The sequence below is a fragment of the Eumetopias jubatus genome, unplaced genomic scaffold (genome assembly GCF_037043125.1).
Source record: "Eumetopias jubatus isolate StellerSeaLion01/CBP00866 unplaced genomic scaffold, mEumJub1_p1.0 scaffold_3, whole genome shotgun sequence".
Classification (NCBI taxonomy): domain Eukaryota; kingdom Metazoa; phylum Chordata; class Mammalia; order Carnivora; family Otariidae; genus Eumetopias; species Eumetopias jubatus.
Window position 1 is genome coordinate 150,315,596 of NW_028274809.1, and position 22,523 is coordinate 150,338,118.

Here is a 22,523-nt window from a genome sequence, read left to right on the forward strand (position 1 = left end):
AAATATTTGCAATTGTTATAGCTTCTTACTAGATTGACGCTTTTATCCTTATTTAATGCCCATCTTTGCTTTAAAGTGTATTTTGTCTGATATTGGTATAGCTACCCCAGATTTCTTTGGTTTTGATTTGCATGAAAAATCTTTTTCCATCTCTTCACTTTCAATTTGTGTATCCTTACCTCTGAGGTAAATCTCTTGTAGGCAGCATATAGATGGGTCTTGTTTTTTTATTTATTTATCCACTCTATGACTTTTGATTAGAGAATTTAGTACATTTACATTTAAAGTAATTATAGATAAGTACATACTTACTACCATTTTATTCATTGTTTTCCAACTGTTTTGTAATTCCTCTCTGATCCTTTCTTCTCTTGTTCTTTTCCCTTGTGGTTTGATGCCTCTTTTTAGTGTTATGTTTGGATTTCATTCTCATTATTTTTTAGGTATTTACATTGTTGTTTTCTTTGTGGTTACCACAAGGCTATTATATATCAGCCTACATATACACTAGTCTATCTTAAGTTAATAACAAGTTAAGTTTGAATACATTATAAAATATATTATAATGTATTATGAATACATTAAGTTTGAATACATGTATAAAATGCATTTTATATTTTTACTCCCCCTCTCTTATTTTATGTTTTTGATGTCACCTTTTACATCTCTTTATTTTGTATATTCATTAATGAATTGTTGTAGTTATAGTTATTTTTACTACTTCTGTCTTTTAACCTTCATGTTAGCTTTTAAATGATTATTAGTCCACTACCCTAGCTATATATTTACTTTTACCAGTAAGATTTTTACTTATTTTTTGTTTTCATGTTACTAATTAATGCCCTCTCTTTTCAACTTAACAAATTCCCTTTAACAATTATCATAAGACTCATTTAGTGGTGGTGAACTCCTTTAGGTTTCGCTTGTCTGGAAAACTCTTTATCTCTCCTTCAATTCTGAATGAAACGTTGCTGGGTAGAGTATTCTTAGGTGGAAGCTTATTGCTTTCAACACTCTGAAAATATCATGCCGTTGTCTTCTAGACAGCAAAGTTTCTGCTAAAAAATCTGCTTATATTCTTATGGTGGTTTCCTTGTATATAATAAATTGTTTTTTCTTGGTGCTTTTAAGATTTTCTCTTTATTTTCAAATTTTGACATTTTAATTATAATGCATTTTAATGTAGATCTCTTTGGGTTCATCTTTTTGAAACTCTCTGGACTTCCTGGATCTGGATTTCTGTTTCCTTCTTCCCCAGGTTAGGCAAGTTTTCAACCATTATTTCCTCAAATAAGTTTTCTGTTTCTCTCTCTTCTCCTTCTGGGACCCCTACAATGCAAATGTTGTTCCACTTGACATTGTCTTATAGGTCCCTAAAGTTATTTTCATTTTTAAAAAATTCTTTTTACTTTTTGCTGTTCTGTTTGAGTAAGTTCTTTCTACTAACCTGTCTTCCAGGTCATTGATCCTTTCCTTTGCTTCATCTAGTCTCCTTTTGAACCCCTCTAGTGTATTTTTATTTCAGCTCTGTGACTTGGTACTTAACCTATATTTTTTATCTATGTTTTGAAGCTCTCCCTGGGTTCATCTATTCTTCTCTTGAGATGGTGAGCATTTTTATGACCATTACTTTGAACTCTTGTTCAGGTCAATTACTTATCTCCATTTCATAAAGTTTTTTTCCTTGGATTTTATCTTGTTCTTTTATTTGGAACACATTCCTCTGTTTCCTCATTTTACTTGGCTTTCTCTGTTTGTTTTTATGTATTAGGTGAAGCAGCTATCTCTCCCAGTCTTAAAGGAGTGGTCACAGGAAGACAGAGGTATTTTTCAGTCTGTGGTTTGTGCAGTGCCTTGGGGATGGAAACCTGCCAAGAACTGTGTCTGAGATTGTTTCAGTCCCATGGGGCCCAGAAATGCAAATTTCTCTGACCATCAGAACCGGGCATTCAAAGGGTATTCATCTGTGGACTGTATGTACCAACCAGCTTTGGTGGGACCACAGGAGAATGCCAGGCCAGGGTACACCTGCCCACTGGATTTAGCAGGGAAAGGCCATGGGGGAACACATGGGTAGGGTGATCCCACCTCCCAGGTTTAGCTCCAGGGGAGCCCCAGCCTGGGACATGCAGTGCTATCAAGGAGAGGGAGACTGCAAAAAATGGCACCTACCAGTGCCTCCATCCCTGGAGAGAGTTCCAACAGACCGCTGCTTCTCCAGATGTTTTAAGATTAGCCATTAATCTCCTTCACTTGTGGTCTAAGTACTTTTCAACTTGCTATTTTGTACCAGGTCCCAGGATAAGTAAGTCTGTGCTCAAGCCCATTAAGAAGGGAGTCTAAGTTTTTTATAGCCCTTTGTGTCTCCTGGATATAGTCCCATTGGTTTTCAAAGCCAGACATTTTGGGGGCTCATCTCTCTGTGCATTTCCCATGGTTTGAAGTGCCTGACGTGGTTCCTGAACCTTTCACTCCTCAGGGATATGTTCTGCATTTGTGAGATCCCTCCCACTTATTGGTTGTGGCACTGGGGGGGGGGGGGCATGGTTGGCAAGACCATATTTCTGCCTCTCCTACCCATCTTGATGTGGCCTTTTCATCCTTTGTTGTGGAGGAGCTGTTTCTCTATTTCACAGGTCTTTTTCAGAGAAAATTGCCCTGGATTTAGCTGTAGATTTGGTATATCCATAGAAGGAGGTGAATGTAGGGTCTTCCTATGCTGCCATATTGGATGGTTTCCACCTTCCTTTATCTTTATATTTCAATAGTTAGCCATAATTTATCTTGATGTGCTTGTTTTTGTCAGTTTTTCCAGGAGATATTATTCCTTCTTAATATGCCTAGTCATGTCTTCCTATATTTCAGATCCATTCTCCTTATATTCATTATCTGAGAGATATTATCTTTATGTTGGATCATTTTTGCCTACTTTAAATAATTTTCACCTCCTCATTGGTTATTTCTTTATTCTTGCCTTTTTTTTTTACCCATGATGATTCTGTCAAATCTTTTCTTATTCATCCACATCTATTCTATTCATCACTGTCTTTTAACTTAGGCAATATATTTGTAATGGAACTATTTATTTCTATATTTGTTTCCTTAACTCTAGAAGTTTCCTTATGTTTTCATCTCATTCTGATTTTTTAATTATATAATTTTGAGCTCTTTTTATATTATGCTAATTTTTTGTGTTTCTGCAGCACTTGTGTAGTGCTGCTTTCATTTCTTAGATGATACTTTCTCCCATGCTGCATTCTTTGTCTCTCTTCTGCCTTTGTTGTTTTTCTTTGTTCATTTTGGTTCATTCTTTCCTTCAAATGTGTTTGTAGTATGTTTGCAAAAGTGCCATACCATTACTTTTCATTTCTCTCTCTGATACAGGCGTATTTATCCAAACTTTTTACTTGCTTTGATGAAATGTGAGAGATGTCTTTGATACCCATCTTATTTGGGACTAATCCACCTTTCCCTACCCCACTTAGCACTTCTTTCTGTTCATTTCCCTGAGGCCTGGAATTTCTGGGGGCTATAAGGTGAGCTGGGATGAGGCTGGGTTCATCTGAGACTTTGGTCTTTCTTCTAAGACCCAATTACTTTTCTGTTAACAGAACCCAATCTGTCCAGACGGGAGTATAACTTTAGTTGAAAAGGAAGCTTAGTCTTCAGTTCTCTAGCTTTTACCAAGAGGACATTTTCCTCAGTAGATCAGACTACCATCTTTATCCACTACCTTTGGAAATGTGAATAGCTGGAAGGAGTTTTCCTTGGTGTTTGCGTCATGGAAGTAGACATGCATGGTTAAGCCACTCTTCCCTTTTGGGAACCAAGGTACTTGGAAGAAGCATGAGTGCTGGTCTGCTCTTGGATTCTATTAACTTTTACAAGGGTGAGCCTTCACAAGGGGAGGTCTTCAGATTTCCAGCTCTGGTAATTATTGCATGGGCAAGTGAATCTAAATCAGTATTAGGAGTCCTGCTACCTTGCACCTACATGCTACATCCTCTTTTGCAGTTTTATCACTAGCAGGGACAACTTTTTGTCTCCATATACTGATTCTTTGCCCCTTTTTTTTTTTTTTGACGATTCAGAATCTGATTAAGAAAAAGAAAGTTACTATTCATTGGCCCCTTTATAACATCCCTCATCTCCTTCTCTGATAGTGCAATGTCCTGGAGAATAGGAAGCCCTGGATACCCCTCTTATCTCTGCTGTAGTTCACAAAGTGGTATGTCAGAGCTTCTTTCTACTCATGGAATCTTGCCCCTTGACCTTTCTCATTATTAACCATTTTTCTTCCAAATTCAGAAAATTGGAGGATATCACTTCCTTTTTTTTTCATTCTGTTTCGGCAAGGATGGGAACAGGGGAAGGAACTGAGCACTGTGTAAACCCAGGACCTTCTGTTCCTTGTTTTGGCTATTATATTTTACAATTTAAGGCATAAAGTTGTAACTCTTCCCCTTTTGACTGCTACTGGTATATTTTTACTGGATCTTACTATATTTTGTGCATTTTACTGACTAGTGGATTCAAAGAATTCTGAAACCATTCCAGAATTTCTCAGATATTACAAATGATACAGAGGTTTTAAGTACACAGTTACTCATAAAAGTAGTCTGGATATAATTTTCCAAGTCTTGTGAACCTTATATCATGAACTTCAGTGAAAGAATTATGCTACAGAATTAGAGGTAGGCATTTTGTGTTCCAAATCATCTAAGCAAGATAATCTTGGTTTTTCCTTATTTTACTTCCCTAATTGTTTCAAGGAAGTATAGGAGCTAATCTCAAAAAGACCTCTTCTAAATGTACCTTAATATTTTTAGACGTTAGAATAAGCTGGTGTCAAAGATTATGTTAAATAATTGGTGAGTAGTAGCTAGAGAATAAGTAACACTCTAATTAGACTCTTATGGAAGGCTTAATCTGTGCCAGACTCACCTAGGAATCCTATTTCCCAAAAGGTAACTTATTAATGCTAATTATGATTTATTTTTCCCTAACTGTAGGGGCTCTGATAACGATAGAGCAACATTAAGCAAATAAGACACAGGAAGGGTAGCATAACAAATAAATGAAGGTCCCCATCACCTTTGTTTGACCTCCTGAATTTGTTGCTGCCTTTTTGGGTAGCAGTTTTATCATTAGTGCTGGGAAATACAAAAGTGTCCCTGAGCTTCTAAGAGAGCTGTGCTTGCTGTTAATTTTCTAAGGTAATTTAGAACAAGAAGCATGTGGAGGCACTATAGGGTTCTAAAAATTTTGGTATATAATACAGAATATTTAGCAGGAAACCAACCAACGATTTAACTGCATATTTCCAGAATATGAGAGGATAAATAAAATGATGACAATATGGGTAATTTGATCACCATGATCACTAGGCAAGCTAGTTAACAATCAAGCCATCACAAAAGACTACAAAAGGGAAAAAATTGCTTTTTGGGTTCAACTTCTGCTATCTGAAGTGTGAATGTATCCCGGTGGGTGGATAAATGGTTGAATATTAATCATCCTTGCCTGCCTGGCAAAGCTTCCTGGCTTTCTTGGCTGTGACCGGTACACTAGTTAGCTTGTTTTCTAGACTGGCAGCTGCCCATTCCCTGGAGAAGCACTCATGCATCTCTTTCCCTGTCTAAGGGAAGTTTTACTTTTCCAAGTTTCATCTCTTACACTTAAATCAGTGAAAGCAAAGCCCACTCACTAATGCCTTGTTTTTCCATCTCATTCATCAGGCTTCAGCCTGACATGCTGGGCTGCCTTAGTACGGTTTATTATTACCATTCTTGGCCTCTGTTGCCCTAAGCAAAATCTAGCTAAAAGCTTAATAACACTTCCAGCTAGCTTCTCAGTATCCTTTTGTTTATTTTTACATATTGGTTGTGTTTGTCACTATAACGTAGTGTCTTGTACATAGTGTGCACTCAGAAATGTTTTATTCCATGAATGATAGTAGTAATTAGTATAGATTTTTATGATCATTTTTATATATGATAATATAAATACAAACAAAATCTTTCTTGCATTCTGTTCTGAGAAGCAAAGTATATTTTTTAGTAAGCAAAGATACTCATTTGAATTCTATAAAATTAATAAGAAAAGCCTTGTTTTCCTAATTCTGGTAGGAACTAAGAAAAAAGAGTGTTTCTTGATTTGATAATTTTTTTTAAAGATTTTATTTGTTTATTTGAGAGAGAATGAGCGAGAGAGAGCATAGCACAAGAGGGAGAGGGAGGAGCAGACTCCCCACTAAACAGGGAGCCCCAATATGGGACTTGATCCCAGGACCCTGGGATCATGACCTGAGATGAAGGCAGACACTTAACCAACTGAGCCACCCAGGTGCCTGATTTGATAATACTTCTAAGTGAAGTAGGACTTACAAGATTTATCTGAATCATCACCTTTATCACCTGGTCTTATTTTAGCTTCTGTTTTGCACTGCAGATTTTTTTTTTTTTGTAAGGAAATAAATTGAAACGAATTAAGTCAATGTAAAGAAACTACATTTAGTTCAATAGCCAAAGACATCCTTTAGAATTTTCCAAATTTTTAAACAGTATTACTGAAATTAAATTTATTTTACCAAAATGAGATAGCTGCTTAAGAGTACTTTCAAAATCTGGACAAATAACAGCAACAATTTAAAATTGTTAAACTGGGGCACCTGGGTGGCTCAGATGGGTAAGTGTCTGCCTTTGGCTCAGGTCATTGTCCCAGGGTCCTGGGATCGAGCCCCACATTAGGCTCCTGGCTCAGCAGGGAGCCTGCTTCTCCTTCTCCCTCTGCCTCTCCCACTGCTCATGCTGTCTTTCTCTGTGTATCTCTGTGTCTCAAATGAATAAATAAAATGTTAAAAAAAAAAGAAATGTCTGTTCATGTCCCCTACCCATTTCTTGATTGGATTATTAAAAAAAGTAATAAATAAAATTGTTAAACTTAGAAGAGTAATGATTTTTTTAATCAGAAATAGTCAAGAAAAAAAAATCAAGCTTTGATTTTATGCCCCAATCAAAGAAAGCAGCAAAAGTGAGATTAGGAAGGAATGTGTCCAGTCAAAGTGAAATAGTACTCCTATAACCACAGAAGTATATGACTTTTTCAAGTAATATCCAAGAAAAGGTGCAAAAATACATGAAATGTTTAAGAAAATGTGATAGAGAAAAGGGAACCCTTATGCAATGTTGGTGGGAGTATAAATTGGTTTAGCAACTATGGAAATCAGTATGACAGTTTCTCAAGAAATTAAAAATAGGACTACTTTATGATTCAACAATCCCGCTTCTGGATATATATCCAAAAGAAATGAAATTTGAAGAGATATCTGCAACCCCATGTTCACTGTAGCATTATTCATAATAACCAAGACATGGAAACAACGTATATGTCTCCTGGTGGATGAATGGATAAAGAAAATGTGGTATGTATATATACATATGTGTATGTATGTGTATGTATATAATATGCATATATGATAGAGTATTTCTCAGCCATAAAAAATTAGGAAATCCTGCTATTTGTAATAACATGGATGAACCTAGAGGGCAATATGCTAAATGAAATAAGTCAGACACAGAATGATAAATACTACCTGGTATCACTTTTATGTGGAATCTTAAAAAGCTAAACTTATAGAAATAGAGAGTAGATTGATGATTGCCAGGGTCTTGGGTATGGGGGAAATAGGGAGATATTGATCAAATGATGCAAATTTTCAGTTATAAGATGAATAAGTCCTGGGGATGTAATGTATAACATGGTGATTAGAGTTAATGATAGTGTGTTATATACTTGAAAGTTGCTAAGAGAATAGACCTTAAGTGTTCTCACCACACACACACACACACACACACACACACACACACACACACACACAAATGATAACTCTGTGAGATGGTGGATGTGTTAACTTATTTTGTTAATCATTTTGCAATATATATATACATATATCAAATTATCACATTATGTATGTTAAACCTACACAAGATTAAATGTCAGTTATATCTCAGTAAAACTGAAGGAAAAAAAGAAATCGATCTTTCTGAAAAATTAACCCAGAGAAAATCAAATTGATCTTAAGGAATGCCTATAGTGGTCTAAGGGAAAAAAAAAGAATAATGTATTTTTCTCGTTGTTATCAAGATTGTGTTCTGCATCAACAATAGAAAATACTTGTGGAATATCTATTGTTTTAATGAAATGAAAACTTTAACTCCAGGGGCACCTGGATGGCTCAGTCAGTTAAGCCTCTAACTCTTGATTTTGGCTTAGGTATGATCTCAGAGTTGTGGGATCAAGGCCTGCGTGGAGCTCCATGCTCAGCTCGGAGTCTGCTTCTTCCTCTGTCTCTCTGTTCCTCCCCCCACTTGCTCACTCTCTCTCTCAAATAAATAAATAAATAATTTTTTAAAAAAAGACTTTTTTTATTTATTTAAGACACAGAGATACAGAGAGAGAGAATGAGCAGGGGGAGAGGAAGAGGGAGAGGGAGAAGCAGGCTCCCTGCTGAGCCAGGAGCCTGATGTGGGACTCGATCCCAGGACCCTGGGATCATGACCTGAGCCAAAGGCAGACGCGTAACCATCTGAGCCACCCAGGCGCCCCTAAATAAAAATATTTTTTAAAAAACATTAACTCCATATTTAATCCACTATGAATATATACATATGTAGGCACATGCATGCAAACACATATATTTGGTTGCAGAAAATATAAATGTATGTGGAAGATTTTATTCAGTTAAATTCAAGCCAAAGGATTTAGTTAGATAACCTTTTATGGTTTTCTAAAATTTCCTGGTTACTGTGAAATCTGGGTGTTACTTGATATACTCTCTACCGCACTCATTTATCCAATCGAGTTGAAAGGTTTTTCCAGATTTTTATATCTTTGAAGAGGTACTATAGCTCTACTGATTCTGGAGTAGGCTGCGTGTGGAATTAAAAGCAAATGTAAATGCTGACATTTTCAGATCCAAAGTATGTAATTTCCAACCTACTGTGGTATGTTGAATTAGGGCTTCTTTATTTTCCTGAGTGCTAGGTCAGATTATTTTTCGAAGGACATAAGCTCTGATTAATACAAATACTTTTTCTTCAGAAATACCTAACAAATTGGATACCTTTATTTTAACTAATAATACAGGTAATGTATTCATTTCCTACTGCTACTGTAACAAATTACCGCAAACTCAGTAGTTTAAAACAACGCAAAAATTTTTCTTATGACTCTGAGTGTCAGAAGTTCAGAATGGATTCAATGACTAAAACTAATGTGTTCATAGGGCAGTGTTGCTTCTGAAGGTTCTAGTAATTTTATAGTGGACAAATCTGGGCAGATACAATGTTGATCATAAGTAATGAGACATATTGTCATTTATTTATTATTTTTCCTAATATGATGTTCTGAGAAAGTTATAACCTTATTTTTGTGGTATTTTTGCCAAAAAAGATGACCTTAATATAATCATGAGAAAACAGAAGACAAACCAAAACTAAGGGATATTTTTAAGGGAGAAAATAGCTGATTAATGCTCTTCAACCATGTTAAGGTCATGAAAGACAAAGACTAAGGAACTCTGACAGGTTTAAGGACATAAGGCATGACAACTAAATGCAACGTAGGATCCTGGTCCAGAAAAAGAACGATAGAGAGAAAGCAAATGAGATGCAAATAATGTCTGTAGTTTAATAGTATTGTATCAATATTAATTATTCATATAATTATTCAAAATTATATGAAATGTTAGCATTAAGGCAAACTGGGTGAAGTGAGAACTCTATACTATTTTTTTTTTTTTTTAAAGATTGTTTATTTATTTGACAGAGAGAGATAGCGAGAGCAGGAACACAAGCAGGGGGAGTGGGAGAGGGAGAAGCAGGCTTCCCGCGGAGCAGGGAGCCCGATGTGGGACTCGATCCCAGGACCCCGGGATCATGACCTGAGCCGAAGGCAGACGCTTAACGACTGAGCCACCCAGGCGCCCGAACTCTATACTATTTTTGCAACTTTTCTGTAAGCCACAGTTATTTCAAAATTTAGAAAAATCTTTTAAATACCTTCTTTAATGCTATCAAAATACCAAAGCAGCCTGCAGTTAACCCACTGCCCCAGATCTCATTTTCCATGGTTATGACATGGATGAGGTCTGTGTCTTTGATGATTTTCCTATCAAAAGATTCTACTTACTTCCACTTTGTGACCTGGTATTAGGTCAAAGTGTTAGGAGCTATCGCATTTCTCCTGTGTACATACCCCTCCATTCAATAAACTTGTACAGTGGTAAGATGATTACTGCCTTGCAGTCTAAACCAGCAGGTTACCTATAGATGTGGTTCACATGGAAAATAAGATGTAATTTAAAAAATGATAATTTTTAGTATTAATTAAAACTTCTAATAATAAATATTAATGCCAGCATTCATTTAAACATGCCACCAGATTAAGAGGTTTATTTAAACACCAGCCATCCTTCTGTTATTTACCTTTGCTTAGTATTAGCATTGTCTGTATCAGCCCTCTTCTGGAATCTACTATGTCTGCAACTCTGGGGTACAGGTTAATAAATCATTGTGGATCATTATCCTGTTCTGGAAGGTTTTTTGTGGCATTCCCACAAAACAGGACTTTGTTTTTCTGTTTATCTTGCTTAGCCTGTTAGCTAAAGAAGTAACCCGTTTACTTTTTTGACATTCCTAGTTTAGTCATTTAAAATAAAGCATATCAGAGAGGAGGTGGGTGGGGGAATGGGTGAAATCGGTGAAGGGGATTAAGAGCACACTTATGATGAGCACTGAATAATGATGTATAGAATTGTTGAATCACTCTATTGTATACCTGAAACTAATATAACACTGTATGTTAATTATACTGGAATTAAAATTAAAGACTTAATTAAAACAAACAAATAAAAGAACCAGATCAGGAGCAGATTTCTTGTATGTTCCACCTAACTTCTTTGCTCTTACTATTAGGGAAGCAAAGAATTACTAAAAGGAAAGAAATAAGATCTTTCTCTAGTCATCAACTTTCTGACACATAGTCTCTCTTTTGAAACTAATGCTTGGATCGCTACAGATTTTTATAGGCAAGGTTTATGCATGAAACCTTTCTCTTGTGGCTCTCTTAATGATAAGGTTAGCTGGCTGTTCAGCTCATAGCCACACCACGTTTTGATCCAAGCTACTGTCCGTTGTAATTTAAACTCGTTAGAATGTAACTTTTAATCCACATTTAAGCTGCCAATACTAAATTTTGAAAGGAGAATGTAGTTAATTCTCACAGCAGTCTTAAAAAAAATCAGTGAGTTTTTCTGGGCCTTTAGTTCTTTCTTACAAAACAAAGTTAGTAATACCGAAGTTCTGTGAAGAGCAAATAGTCATCGGCAGTGAACGTGATGTAAGAGCATTAATATTGAAGAATGACGAGTAACCACGTACCTCTGATTAAGTGCCTTGAAATTTAATGTCACTTGAACGAAATCCATGGCCCTTCTGTGTCTCCTAACATTCATAAACATGAGAAGGTGGTTTTGGGAGATAGATTTATATTCAGAAGCTTTTAAATATGTCCTCAAGAAGTAGCACAGGGTGGGGCACATTACTCTACAAAGAGCCCCGAGGAGGTCGTGTGAGCAATATGCCCGGGTGTCATATATTCCTTTCCTCACCATCTTTCTCCTCTTATGGTGCTAATTTACTCTGCAATGTGCTCCAATAATTGGAATCCCTCTTTATAGATTGCAAACCCTTTTTGGTAGAGAATTTTCCTTATACATCTTTAGAATGTATTTAATGCATAGCCCACTGCTCTGCATATACTAAGTGCTTAGTAAATATTGGTTGAATTCAAGTAAGGAAATAGAGCCTTTAAATTTTAACATGTCCCTTAAAAAGTCATTTTTAAAAAATCTGAAAGAGAAATGTGTGTGTGTGTGTGTGTGTGTGTGTGTGTGTGTGTGTGTGTATGCGTAGAAGATCAAGCCAGGAAGAGAAAACAATATATCCAGAGGCTGTGTGAGGAGACTGTGCCATGTGTTATTCTAGCAGTACTATTTAGGGCAGTGGTTCTCAACCAGGGGTGATTTTGCTTCACCAAGGAGGCACTTGGCAATGTCTGGGGACATTTTTAATTGTCATGAGTTGTGGAGTATGGAGTGCTGCTACTGGCAAAAATGGGTAAAGACCAGGGATGCTGCTAAAAGCTCTGGAATGTACAGTACAAATAATTATCTGGTTCCAAAATGTCAACAGTGCCAAGGCTGAGAAACTCTGGTATAGATCAAACCAAGCTGGGGTCAGTAGGATAAAACAGAGATTTTATTAGGACATAGCCCTTCTCCAAATAAATGTAAAATTATTTTTTATGTGCTTGTTTCTTTTTAAAGTATGTATCTTTCTCATTTGTACTCCTATCCCACATAATAATGTTATTGTGAAAATGAAAATCTTTGCCTTTAAAGTTAGAGTAGAAGCAGAACCTGGAATAGCTTTCTTTTAAGGACTTTCCTATTCTGACATCCTGAATTTTTTCCCTTCTATGTGATCTTACCAGAAAGATGGCTGAGCGGAGTTCTTAGATAGCCTTATACATAGGTAGGATGACCAGTTTCTGCCTTTGGGGAAGGCAAATTTACTTCTACAACTTTTCCTCTTTTGCTTTTTTTGGGGTAGGGGGAGATAGTGTATCTACTCCAAGATTTTAGGGATAAAAGTTAGCATAATAAAAGTAAAGTTTGAAAAGAGAGTGACAACCAAAACACAATTAAAAGGTGAAAACAGGGATAATGTCCATTTTAGCAGTGTGGCCAAATTTAACTTGAGTTGGGGATCTCAATTAATCTGTGTGATATATTATTTTAAATTTTTAGAGCATTCACTTAAATGGGTTTAAAAAAGTGACTAAGGCAATTGAAATTATGATATCAGAGATTCGGCAGTTATCTGATCCTGAAGGTCATGGCACAATTAGGCTGAGGAATCCTGGCTTGGAATCTGGAAGCCCTGAGTTAGTCTAGTAATTTTCTTAGTTTTCCTTATACTCTGGATCTAGGGATAACCCAGGACAGAGTCACACTTCTTGAGCTGTTTGCTAATGCAAATCTTGAGATATTCCTCAGCCAGTCAACCAACCAATAATCAGCTCAAGGTCATCCCTGTAGCACGGATGGAACAAGTTGTCAGTATTTAAGGCATAAAATTCATTTTGGTGAAATGCTCAGCCCATTTGACATTACTCTTAATAATCTACTGTGCTTGTTGACACATCACATCTTCCATCCTCTGAGTTCTGACTCAAACCTGTAATAATGTGTTTACAATAGTTTCCTCGATGATATGAACAATTTGCCTATGAGCTGAAAATATGCAGTATGATACCCATTATTATCAATCTACCCATTCTGCAAGCCCAGTTCATGGTAATTAATGTGAACACCTCACCTATTTCTTTTTGCTTTCAGCTCCTGAATTTTTATTTGTCTATTTTTTCTGTGGTGAAGAATTTTCATAGCTCAGCAAAGTCTTAGAACTTTTTTTTTTTAATAAACAGGCTGTAAAATGCAGCTGCATCTAGCTATAAGACATCAAGCAAGTGGCCTATGACTTGTTTTTCTTCTCAGTTTCTGTAGCTAAGGCAAGGGCTTTTTCTTGGCCTCTACTCAGTGATAGGCAAAAACCTGAAGCTTTTAAAGTGGGAGAGGAAACCTAGAAGGTAAGCTTTCATTTCACAAAGAAATCCCAGCAAGTTACCTAGGGATGCATTATTAATCATCTCCTCTTGTTGCCAGCGCAGGGATCACTTTGTTGATATTCATCATGTCTGTTGGTAAAAAAAAAGGAGGGGGGAGGGGGAGGGAGGAGGAGATTGAATAACATCAGTACTCTTACAGTCATTCTCTGTTTCTGCTTTATATTTGGAAATTTAGTACAGTGCATGTCTGTTTCAGTAATTGTGGTGTAATAAACATCTGTGGAGGATGGTGTAACATGTTTGTCTCTGCAGAGCCCCATAGCAAATAACATGTACATCATCGACTCTCAGATAAGTCTTAGAGAGGGCGTATAACTATGGAGCACATATCAGGGAATGATGTATAATTTATATCCTGATACAGAAAGAAAAAAAGTGAAAGAAATTTGACCGCTGATAGTTTCTCATTAACTTTCAAGAGCTCTAGTAGTTCTTATTTTCTGGTTTCATCAGGAAAGTCTGTGTTTAGTATGTACTTTTAGTCTATAAACACTCCATCCTGCCAATGGTACCAAAAAAAAAAAAATCCACACCGTGCCATCTAATTTCCCATATTTTGTCCCTTGTAGAATTTCTAAAGCATGGATATAGATGCTTCAAGTACAGATCTACTCTTTATTATCAAGAGGCTTCATTCTTTTAAATTGCCTCCATGATGATTCCATGATCTGGGACTGGACTGGCTACATAATTGGCCAGGTGCAGTAGCAAATGACAATGAGAGGCCCCTTGGTTAAAAATTATGAGGAGGGACACCTGGATGGCTCACTCAGTTAAGCATCAGGCTCTTGATTTCCACTCAGGTCATGATCTTGGGGTCTTGGGATCGAGCCCCACGTCAGGCTCTGTGCTCAGCCGTGAGCCCACTTGAGATTCTCTCTCCTCCTCTCCCTCTGCCCTCCCCCCAGTAATAAATAAATAAATAAATAAATAAATAAATAAATCTTTAAATATAAATAAATAAAAATAAAAAATATGAAGAATTTTGCAATGGCAACAGCAGGGCATTACACCAAGCGTGGAATCCTCTGTGGCCACTCAGATTGTACAACCACAAAGCCCATCTGCAAAACTGGCATACCTAACACAGATCTCAGACACAGATTGTCATCCAATAAAAATTATGTTTTCTTCTCAGATTTTTTGCTTACAGCTATTTTCTTGTTAGATTGAAAAATCAAAACTGGAATCCTCTGTGGCCACTCAGATTGTACAACCACAAAGCCCATCTGCAAAACTGGCATACCTTCATGCCCATGAAGGTTACTTGGAAATGATACCCATTAGGTAGCCATTCTACACAAGGAAAGCCCTGTACATATCATTTTTTTTATTATAAAGTTCTCAATATTACTTTATAATACTTCTAATGGTATTGAAAAGTCCAATTCATGTCATTTTTTTGTAATTTTATTGAGGTGTAGTGGAAGTAGACTGACGTACACATATATAGAGAGCAAAACTTGGCAATTCTCAACATATGCATCCTCCCAAAAGACCATCACCATGAGAAAGGTAACAAATGTTTTATCATCCTCAAAAGCTTCTTCCTTTTTGTAATCCATCCTTCCTTCTCTACACCCTGTCCCATGGCAACCACTGATAGGCTTTCTGTCACTGTAGTTTAGTTTGAATTTTCTGCAAGCATAGAATATGTACATTTGTCTAGCCTTTTTCCCTCAGCATAATGATTTTGAAGTTCATTCATATTGCTACTTGTATCACTATTTCATTCCTTTTTATTGCTGATCAGTATTCCTTTCAGTAAACTGTTTATCCATCACATGCTAATAGAGATTCGTGTTTTCTTTGGTGTTTGGCTCTTCCGTGGAAAGCTGCAATGAATACCCATCCTTGTATGAAATGTGATTTTTATTTTCTTGGGTTATAACTTGGATAGGAATAGTTGAGTTACATAGTAGTTAAACGTTTAAATTTTTAAGGTAGTGGCAAATTTTTCTTAAAGTGGTTGTTGCATTTTATATTCTCACCAGCAATGTGTGAAGGTGATGTAGGAAATGTTGGGATTTAGAGCTGATGGCCAAGAAAGAATTCTTGAGACATCTTTAGGGCAAAAAGTGGCTTTATTAAAGCATGCGGACAGGACCTAGGGGCAGAAAGAGCTGCACTGGGGTTGTGACAGGTGACTGATTATATACTTTCAAGTTGGGAAAGGGTTAGGGACACCACAAACCTCAAAGGTATTTAGGAAACAAGGTTTCTGGGACCTTGAGGGGACCAGCTATTGTTAGAAAAAGGTCATTTATTACTGTTTAGTAAACCCTCAGTCATGAGACCGTTCAGATGTATATCAGTGGGCCATATGCTTGGAGGATGATTGCTAACATGTGTTTTGAGGGGTAGAGATAAAGGAAGTTCCTAAAGGAATTTTTATGTTAAAGTAGACTCACTGGATCCTGGGGGATCAGGCTAAGACTGCCTTTTGTCCTTAGCAAAGTGTCAACATCAAGGCAGATGAGCTCACACAAGAAGGTCATTCTACCTATTTCAAGGACTTGACGATCGGCTGTAGGCAATAAGGAGATTTAATTTTTTCTTTTGCCTTTGTTTCCCTTATCAAAGGTTCTAGTAGTTCCATATACTCAAAACACTTGTTATGGTCAGAAAAGACCAACTCATGTGATATTTAATTCTCTTCTAATATTACCTTAAATTATTTGTAGAGAATTTCTCAGAGAATTCTGATTTTTATTTCCAAAATTTTATTATGAAAAGTTTCAGGCAGAAAAGTTGAAAAAATTGTACAGTGAACCCTCATATATATACCACCTAAATCTAATAATTATTATTTTGCTATGTTTGCTTTATCACCTATCTATACACTTATCTCTCCATCTATCCAGTCACCACTCAATTTTAAAGGATGAAAGAATATGTAATTATAATGGGGAATAACACAGATCTCAGACACAGATTGTCATCCAATAAAAATTATGTTTTCTTCTCAGATTTTTTGCTTACAGCTATTTTCTTGTTAGATTGAAAAATCAAATCTAGAACAGAATTTGGAGATCATGTAGTTCTTAACATCATCATTTTCTTCACTACACAAATGAGAATCTATGGCCAAATTAAATGATTTGCGCAAGGTAATAAGGTTAATCGTGAATCAGATTTCATAATTTCTAGATCAACATTCTGTGCCCAAACCCACATTTTCTCACAATATTAATGATTCATATTTTAAATGAATAAAATGTGTTACTGTTACTGAATTATAAAAAATTATTTTGCAGTCCATTTATGAAGATGCAATTCTGTATTATAATTATATACAAAAGCCTGCATTTTTAAAGTTGAAAGGAATATTAGTATTCTCTATGTTTTTTCCAACCCTAGTGACCATTCGAAACCTGACTCTGGAGTGAGTGGGTTAGTACTTTGAAAAAATGTTTAAGGCAATTCAGTTATTTTTCCTAATTTTCTTTATTTGGAGTGAAACATTAAGTATATAAATGACCCATATTTTTTTCTCCCTTTTTGTCTCCATTTACCAATCTTTGGGACATTTATCTTCATGCCAGCAACTCCATCAGGGGATTTTTCAGATGAAGGAAGAGGAAGTGGAACTTAGAGAAGTCCAATTTTATTTGTTAATAAGAAGGAGGTTGAAAGTAATGGTTAAAATTGGATTTTTAAGCCATCAGTGGATGTAATTTATTCCATCATGCCGGGTCTCCATTTGCCTTCTCTTCATTGCAGGTAATTGAGAATTAGTCACGTTTGTTATTTTTAGCACTCCCCGATTTTGTCTGGAAATGGAAATGAAATTACAAAAACAGGTAAAGGAAGGCTATCAAAAATATTTTTAAAATCACCACTCCTGATTCAGTGATCCAGGAGATATTAGGAGACTTGGAAAAGGATTGTTCTAAGATAAAAATTAGGTGGGTTTTGTTTGAGTTGATTATTCATCTAAATAACCAAGATTGAGTAGAATCACTGAGATCTCCTTGCCGCACATCCTAAAGTAAGTGTGTTGGTGCTAAGAAGAGAGCAGGGGACTCTTATTTCATTTATTTTACTACTAATGCTTGATTTTGAGAGTGAATTTTTGAAGCTTTGGAATAGGGCTTTTAACTTGCTTTTTTCTCCCTTAATCTTGAAAATTTTACCCATTTACACAAACTATTTTTCAGAAAGAATATTCCAGATGCATTTAAAAATTTGATGGTCAGTAGACAGTTTAATCTGAAGAAAAAAGACTGATTTATATTTCTAGGTACCCTCAAAATAGAAAGTAGAGCTTGAGTGCTATTTCTTTGTAAGGGTTTTAATTCATGTACAGGCTGTTGATTTGAAGGGCATTTGAAGTTTGAATTATAATGCATCAGTCATCCTTGAAAACTCAGGCAATTAATATACACAAATACAAAATTCCCTAAACAATATTTTTGTCCACACTTCATTTATATATGCTTATAGGAATTACTCATGCTAAACTGCAATTTACCAAATCCCTCGTAACAAAACAAATCACCCTGTCATTTTATACTTAAAAATGTCAATACTAACTTTTTTCAAAATGCAGGTATGGCATTTGATTGCAGATAGCGATGCCAGAATTCTCATCTTAATAGTGAGATGGAAAAATATTCTATTTTAAGAATCACTATGCCAGTTAACATAGTTATTATTAACAATAAATTATTATTTCCTTTGTTAAAAGGATCTTCTGACATCTTGACAAATTTGACACATCTACCAAGTGGAAGTTACTCATTTATCACTCTAGAGATCAGTATCACCACTTTTAAATACATATACTTACAATAATGGCAATGCCCTATGCTTTGTTATAGTTCTCGTTCACTTTCTATACAAGTGAATTAACCTTGTGGCAGTCCTCTATCCCTGAAAATAGAAAGAACTCAGTAAATAACTTTAAAGAACAATGTCTATTACACACAAGTATTCAGAGAATTTACGAATGATTTGCAATCTATTTGGGGGAACTAAATGCCAATATTTTATTCAATCTACATTTGAATTTTTATTTTAAAACCAAAAGATTGTGTTTTTTTAATCTTTCTAATTTTTCCTTTCATCATATTTATGCGGGTCCTTCAGAGTGCTTAGAAATGCTTAAGAACTTTAATGGAAAGTTATTCATTTGGGTAAGAACATGGAAAATAATCTGATTACATTAATGATTTAAAAATACACATTTAATAATTGACAATGATAAAAAGTTAATGTTTATAATTAATTTGATAAAGAAATTACTAGTGGTTATAAATGCCTCCAAGTGAAATTTGGAGAAGGTAAGTGGTATATGCCACAGATAAATCATAATGGGGCAGAGATTTTTAATTTGGAGAGATTTTACTTGCCTTGATATCTTTGAAGATATAAACAGAAAGTCATCTTCCTTACCTTAGACCATGACCTTTTTTTTTTTAGTTTAAATTCAATTAACCAACTTATAGGACATCATTAGTTTCAGATGTAGTTTAATAATTTATCAGTTGCATATAACACCCCATGCTCATTATATCACATGCCCTCCTTAATACCCATCACCCAATTACCCCATCCCCCCACTCACCTCCCCTCCAGCAACCCTCAGTTTTTTATTTTTAAGATTTTATTTATTTTATTTGAGAGAGAGAGAATGAGAGATAGAGAGCACGAGAGGGAAGAGGGTCAGAGGGAGAAGCCGACTCCCCGCTGAGCAGGGAGCACGATGCGGGACTCGATCCCAGAACTCCAGGATCATGACCTGAGCCGAAGGCAGTCACTTAACCAACTGAGCCACCCAGGTGCCCAACCCTCCATTTTTTCCAGTAGTTAAGAGTCTCTCATGGTTTTTCTCCCTCTCTGATGACTTCCCATTCAGTTTTCCCTCCCTTCCTCTATGATCCTCTGCCCTGTTTCTTATATTTCACATATGAGTAAAACCATATGATAATTGTCTTTTTCAGACTGACTTATTTTGCTCAGCATAATACCCTACAGTTACATCCACATTGATGTAAATGGTAAGTATTCATCCTTTCTGATGGCTGAGTAATATTCCATTGTGTATATCTATATCTATATCTATATCTATATCTATACCACATCTTTATCCATTCATCTGTTGACAGACATCTCAGCTCTTTCCATAGTTTGACTATTGGGGACACTGCTGTTATGAACACTGGGGTTCAGGTGCCCCTTCAGATCACTACATTTGTATCTTTGGGTAAATACCTAGTAGTGCAATTGCTAGGTCATAGGATAGCTCTATTTTTAACCTCTTGAGGAACCTCTGTACCATTTTCCAAAGTGGCTGTACCAGCTTGGATTCCCACCAACAGTGTAAGAGGGTTCCCCTTTCTCTGCATCCTTGCCAACATTTGTTGTTTCCTGACTTGTTAATTTTAGCCATTCTGACTGGTATGAAGTGGTATCTCATTGTGGTTTTGATTTGTATTTCCCTCATGCCAAGTGATGTGGAGCATTTTTTCATGTTTCTGTTGGCCATTTGTATGTCTTCTTTGAAGAAGTGTCTGTTCATGTCTTCTGCCCATTTCTTGACTGGATTATTTGTTTTTTGGGTGTTGAGTTTGGAAGTCCTTTATATATATTGGATACTAGCCTTTTATCTGATATGTCATTTGAAGATATCTTCTCCCATTCCATAGGTTGCCTTATAGTTTTGTGGACCATTTCCTTTGCTGTGCAGAAGCTTTTTATCTTATCAAGTCCCAATAGTTCATTTTTGCTTTTGTTTCCCTTGCCTTTGGAGACATGTCTAGCAAGAAGTTGCTATGACTGAGGTCGGAGAGGTTGCTGCCTGTGTTCTCCTCTAGGATTTTGATGGATTCCTGCCTCACATTTAGGTCTTTCATCCATTTTGAGTTTATCTTTGTGTGTGGAGTAAGAGAATGGTCCAGTTTCGTTCTTCTACATGTGGCTGCTGGGAAAATTGGACAGCCCCATGACCTTTATTCTTACCTAATTCTCAGCCTTAGCTTTCCCTAGCCCTTCACTGTGGGCTCACTCATACTCCCAAATCAAGATAGAAACAGTGGGCAGAGTTGCCTGGCTGGCTCAGTTGGTAGAACATGTGACTCTTGATCTTTGGGTTGTGAGTTCAAGTCCTGCTTTGGGTGTAGAGATTACTTTAAAACAAAACAAAACAAAACAAAAAAAGCAGAGAGTGGTCATATTTAGATAGTCCTGTGGTTTTCAAGAGTAGGAGCTGATTATAGTGTTTTTTTTCAAAATAAAAAGTGAGTTCCCACTCATGAATATTAGACTCCTTTTTATAGAAAAAGTTTTACAAGCTCAAACTCAGTGTACATCTTCTGACAGATACTGGTTTGCCTCTGAAGAAAATCAGACAGTGTATTAGAAATCAGTATGTTCTTCAAAATTGCAAGACAACCATGAACTTCTGGATTTGGACTTCTTAACGCCATTCCCCTTGACTCCAGGACCTATAAACATTTCAGTTATTTCTTTGATTTCAACCACATCTTTCTTTTTGATCTTACAGTCCTATGAACTTTTGTTGGGTATTTGATTACTATTTTTTTCTACCTTGAATTTGAGTTTCTTTCCACAGAAGTTTGAACTTGTCCATTTGATTGGAACTCTGCACTTTTAATTTAGAAATCACATGACTCGTTTCTGCCTGAAGAATTACCAAGGTCATAAAAGTGTCATACTTCTAGGATGTATGTAAAATTATGACAGCTGCTGATATGCTAATAAGAGGATCCTGTGACCTCTTCTGGTTCATTTTTACTTTGCTCCCTTCCATGATCCTAGGGAGCAACACCATGCCTTGTACTCCAGCTTCCTCTTAAGGAGTAATTAATTTTACACAGCATGATGATTATTTCTTTTTCCCAGAGGGTCAGAGATTATTTTGTCCTTTAGGCCTGGGTGCAGAAGCACTACTTCTAGGAGTCCTGCCCCACAACCTGATCTAACAGTCTCTCAAGCTCTTTCTGTCCTTTTATCCTTATTGCTATCACTGCCTTGTGTTTTATTACTCATTATTTCTTAATTTATTTGCCTTCTTCCTCCACTGGAACACAAGATCCATGACCTGAGGGACGAGATCTCTGTTATTCACTACTGCAAAAGAACAGTGTCTGGTATAGAGAAGACTCTGGTTGAATGGTAGACTGGATATTGACAAAGGAAGTTCTCTCTAAAATTACAGGCACTAGGCATCTCTAAATGTAAAACAATAACAATTAAAATGGTATCTTAATTTTGTCTAACTGAAAACATGGAATTATGTAGACTAAATCATCTTAGAAAGAATGTTAAATATTGGGTACCTGGGTGGCTCAGTAGGTTAAGCATCTGCCTTCGGCTCGGGTCATGATCCCAGGGTCCTGGAATCTAGCAGCATTGGGCTCCCTGCTCAGCAGGGAGACTGCTTCTCCCTCTGCCTCTGCCCCTCCCTCTACTTGCGCTCTCTCATGCTCTCTCTTTCTCAAATAAATTAGCTAATAAATAAATTTTAAAAAGGAATGTTAAATATTACAAATATCAATACTAACAATATTCTAGGGACAGCTAATTTGTTCAAAAATATTAATCAATAATAATTGTGTAATTGATTTTTAATCTTTATTTCTGAACATAACTAGTGTGCTTACAGTCTGGTGAAAATGAAACATTTCTTTGTGCTTTTAATGGTGTTTTAATTTAAAGGTACATACATTTTTTGATGACCTTGGAGATAACTTTTTCAGTCATCATGGGTAGTTGCAGCTGAGGGTTTGATTTCTTTTTTTGCTGCT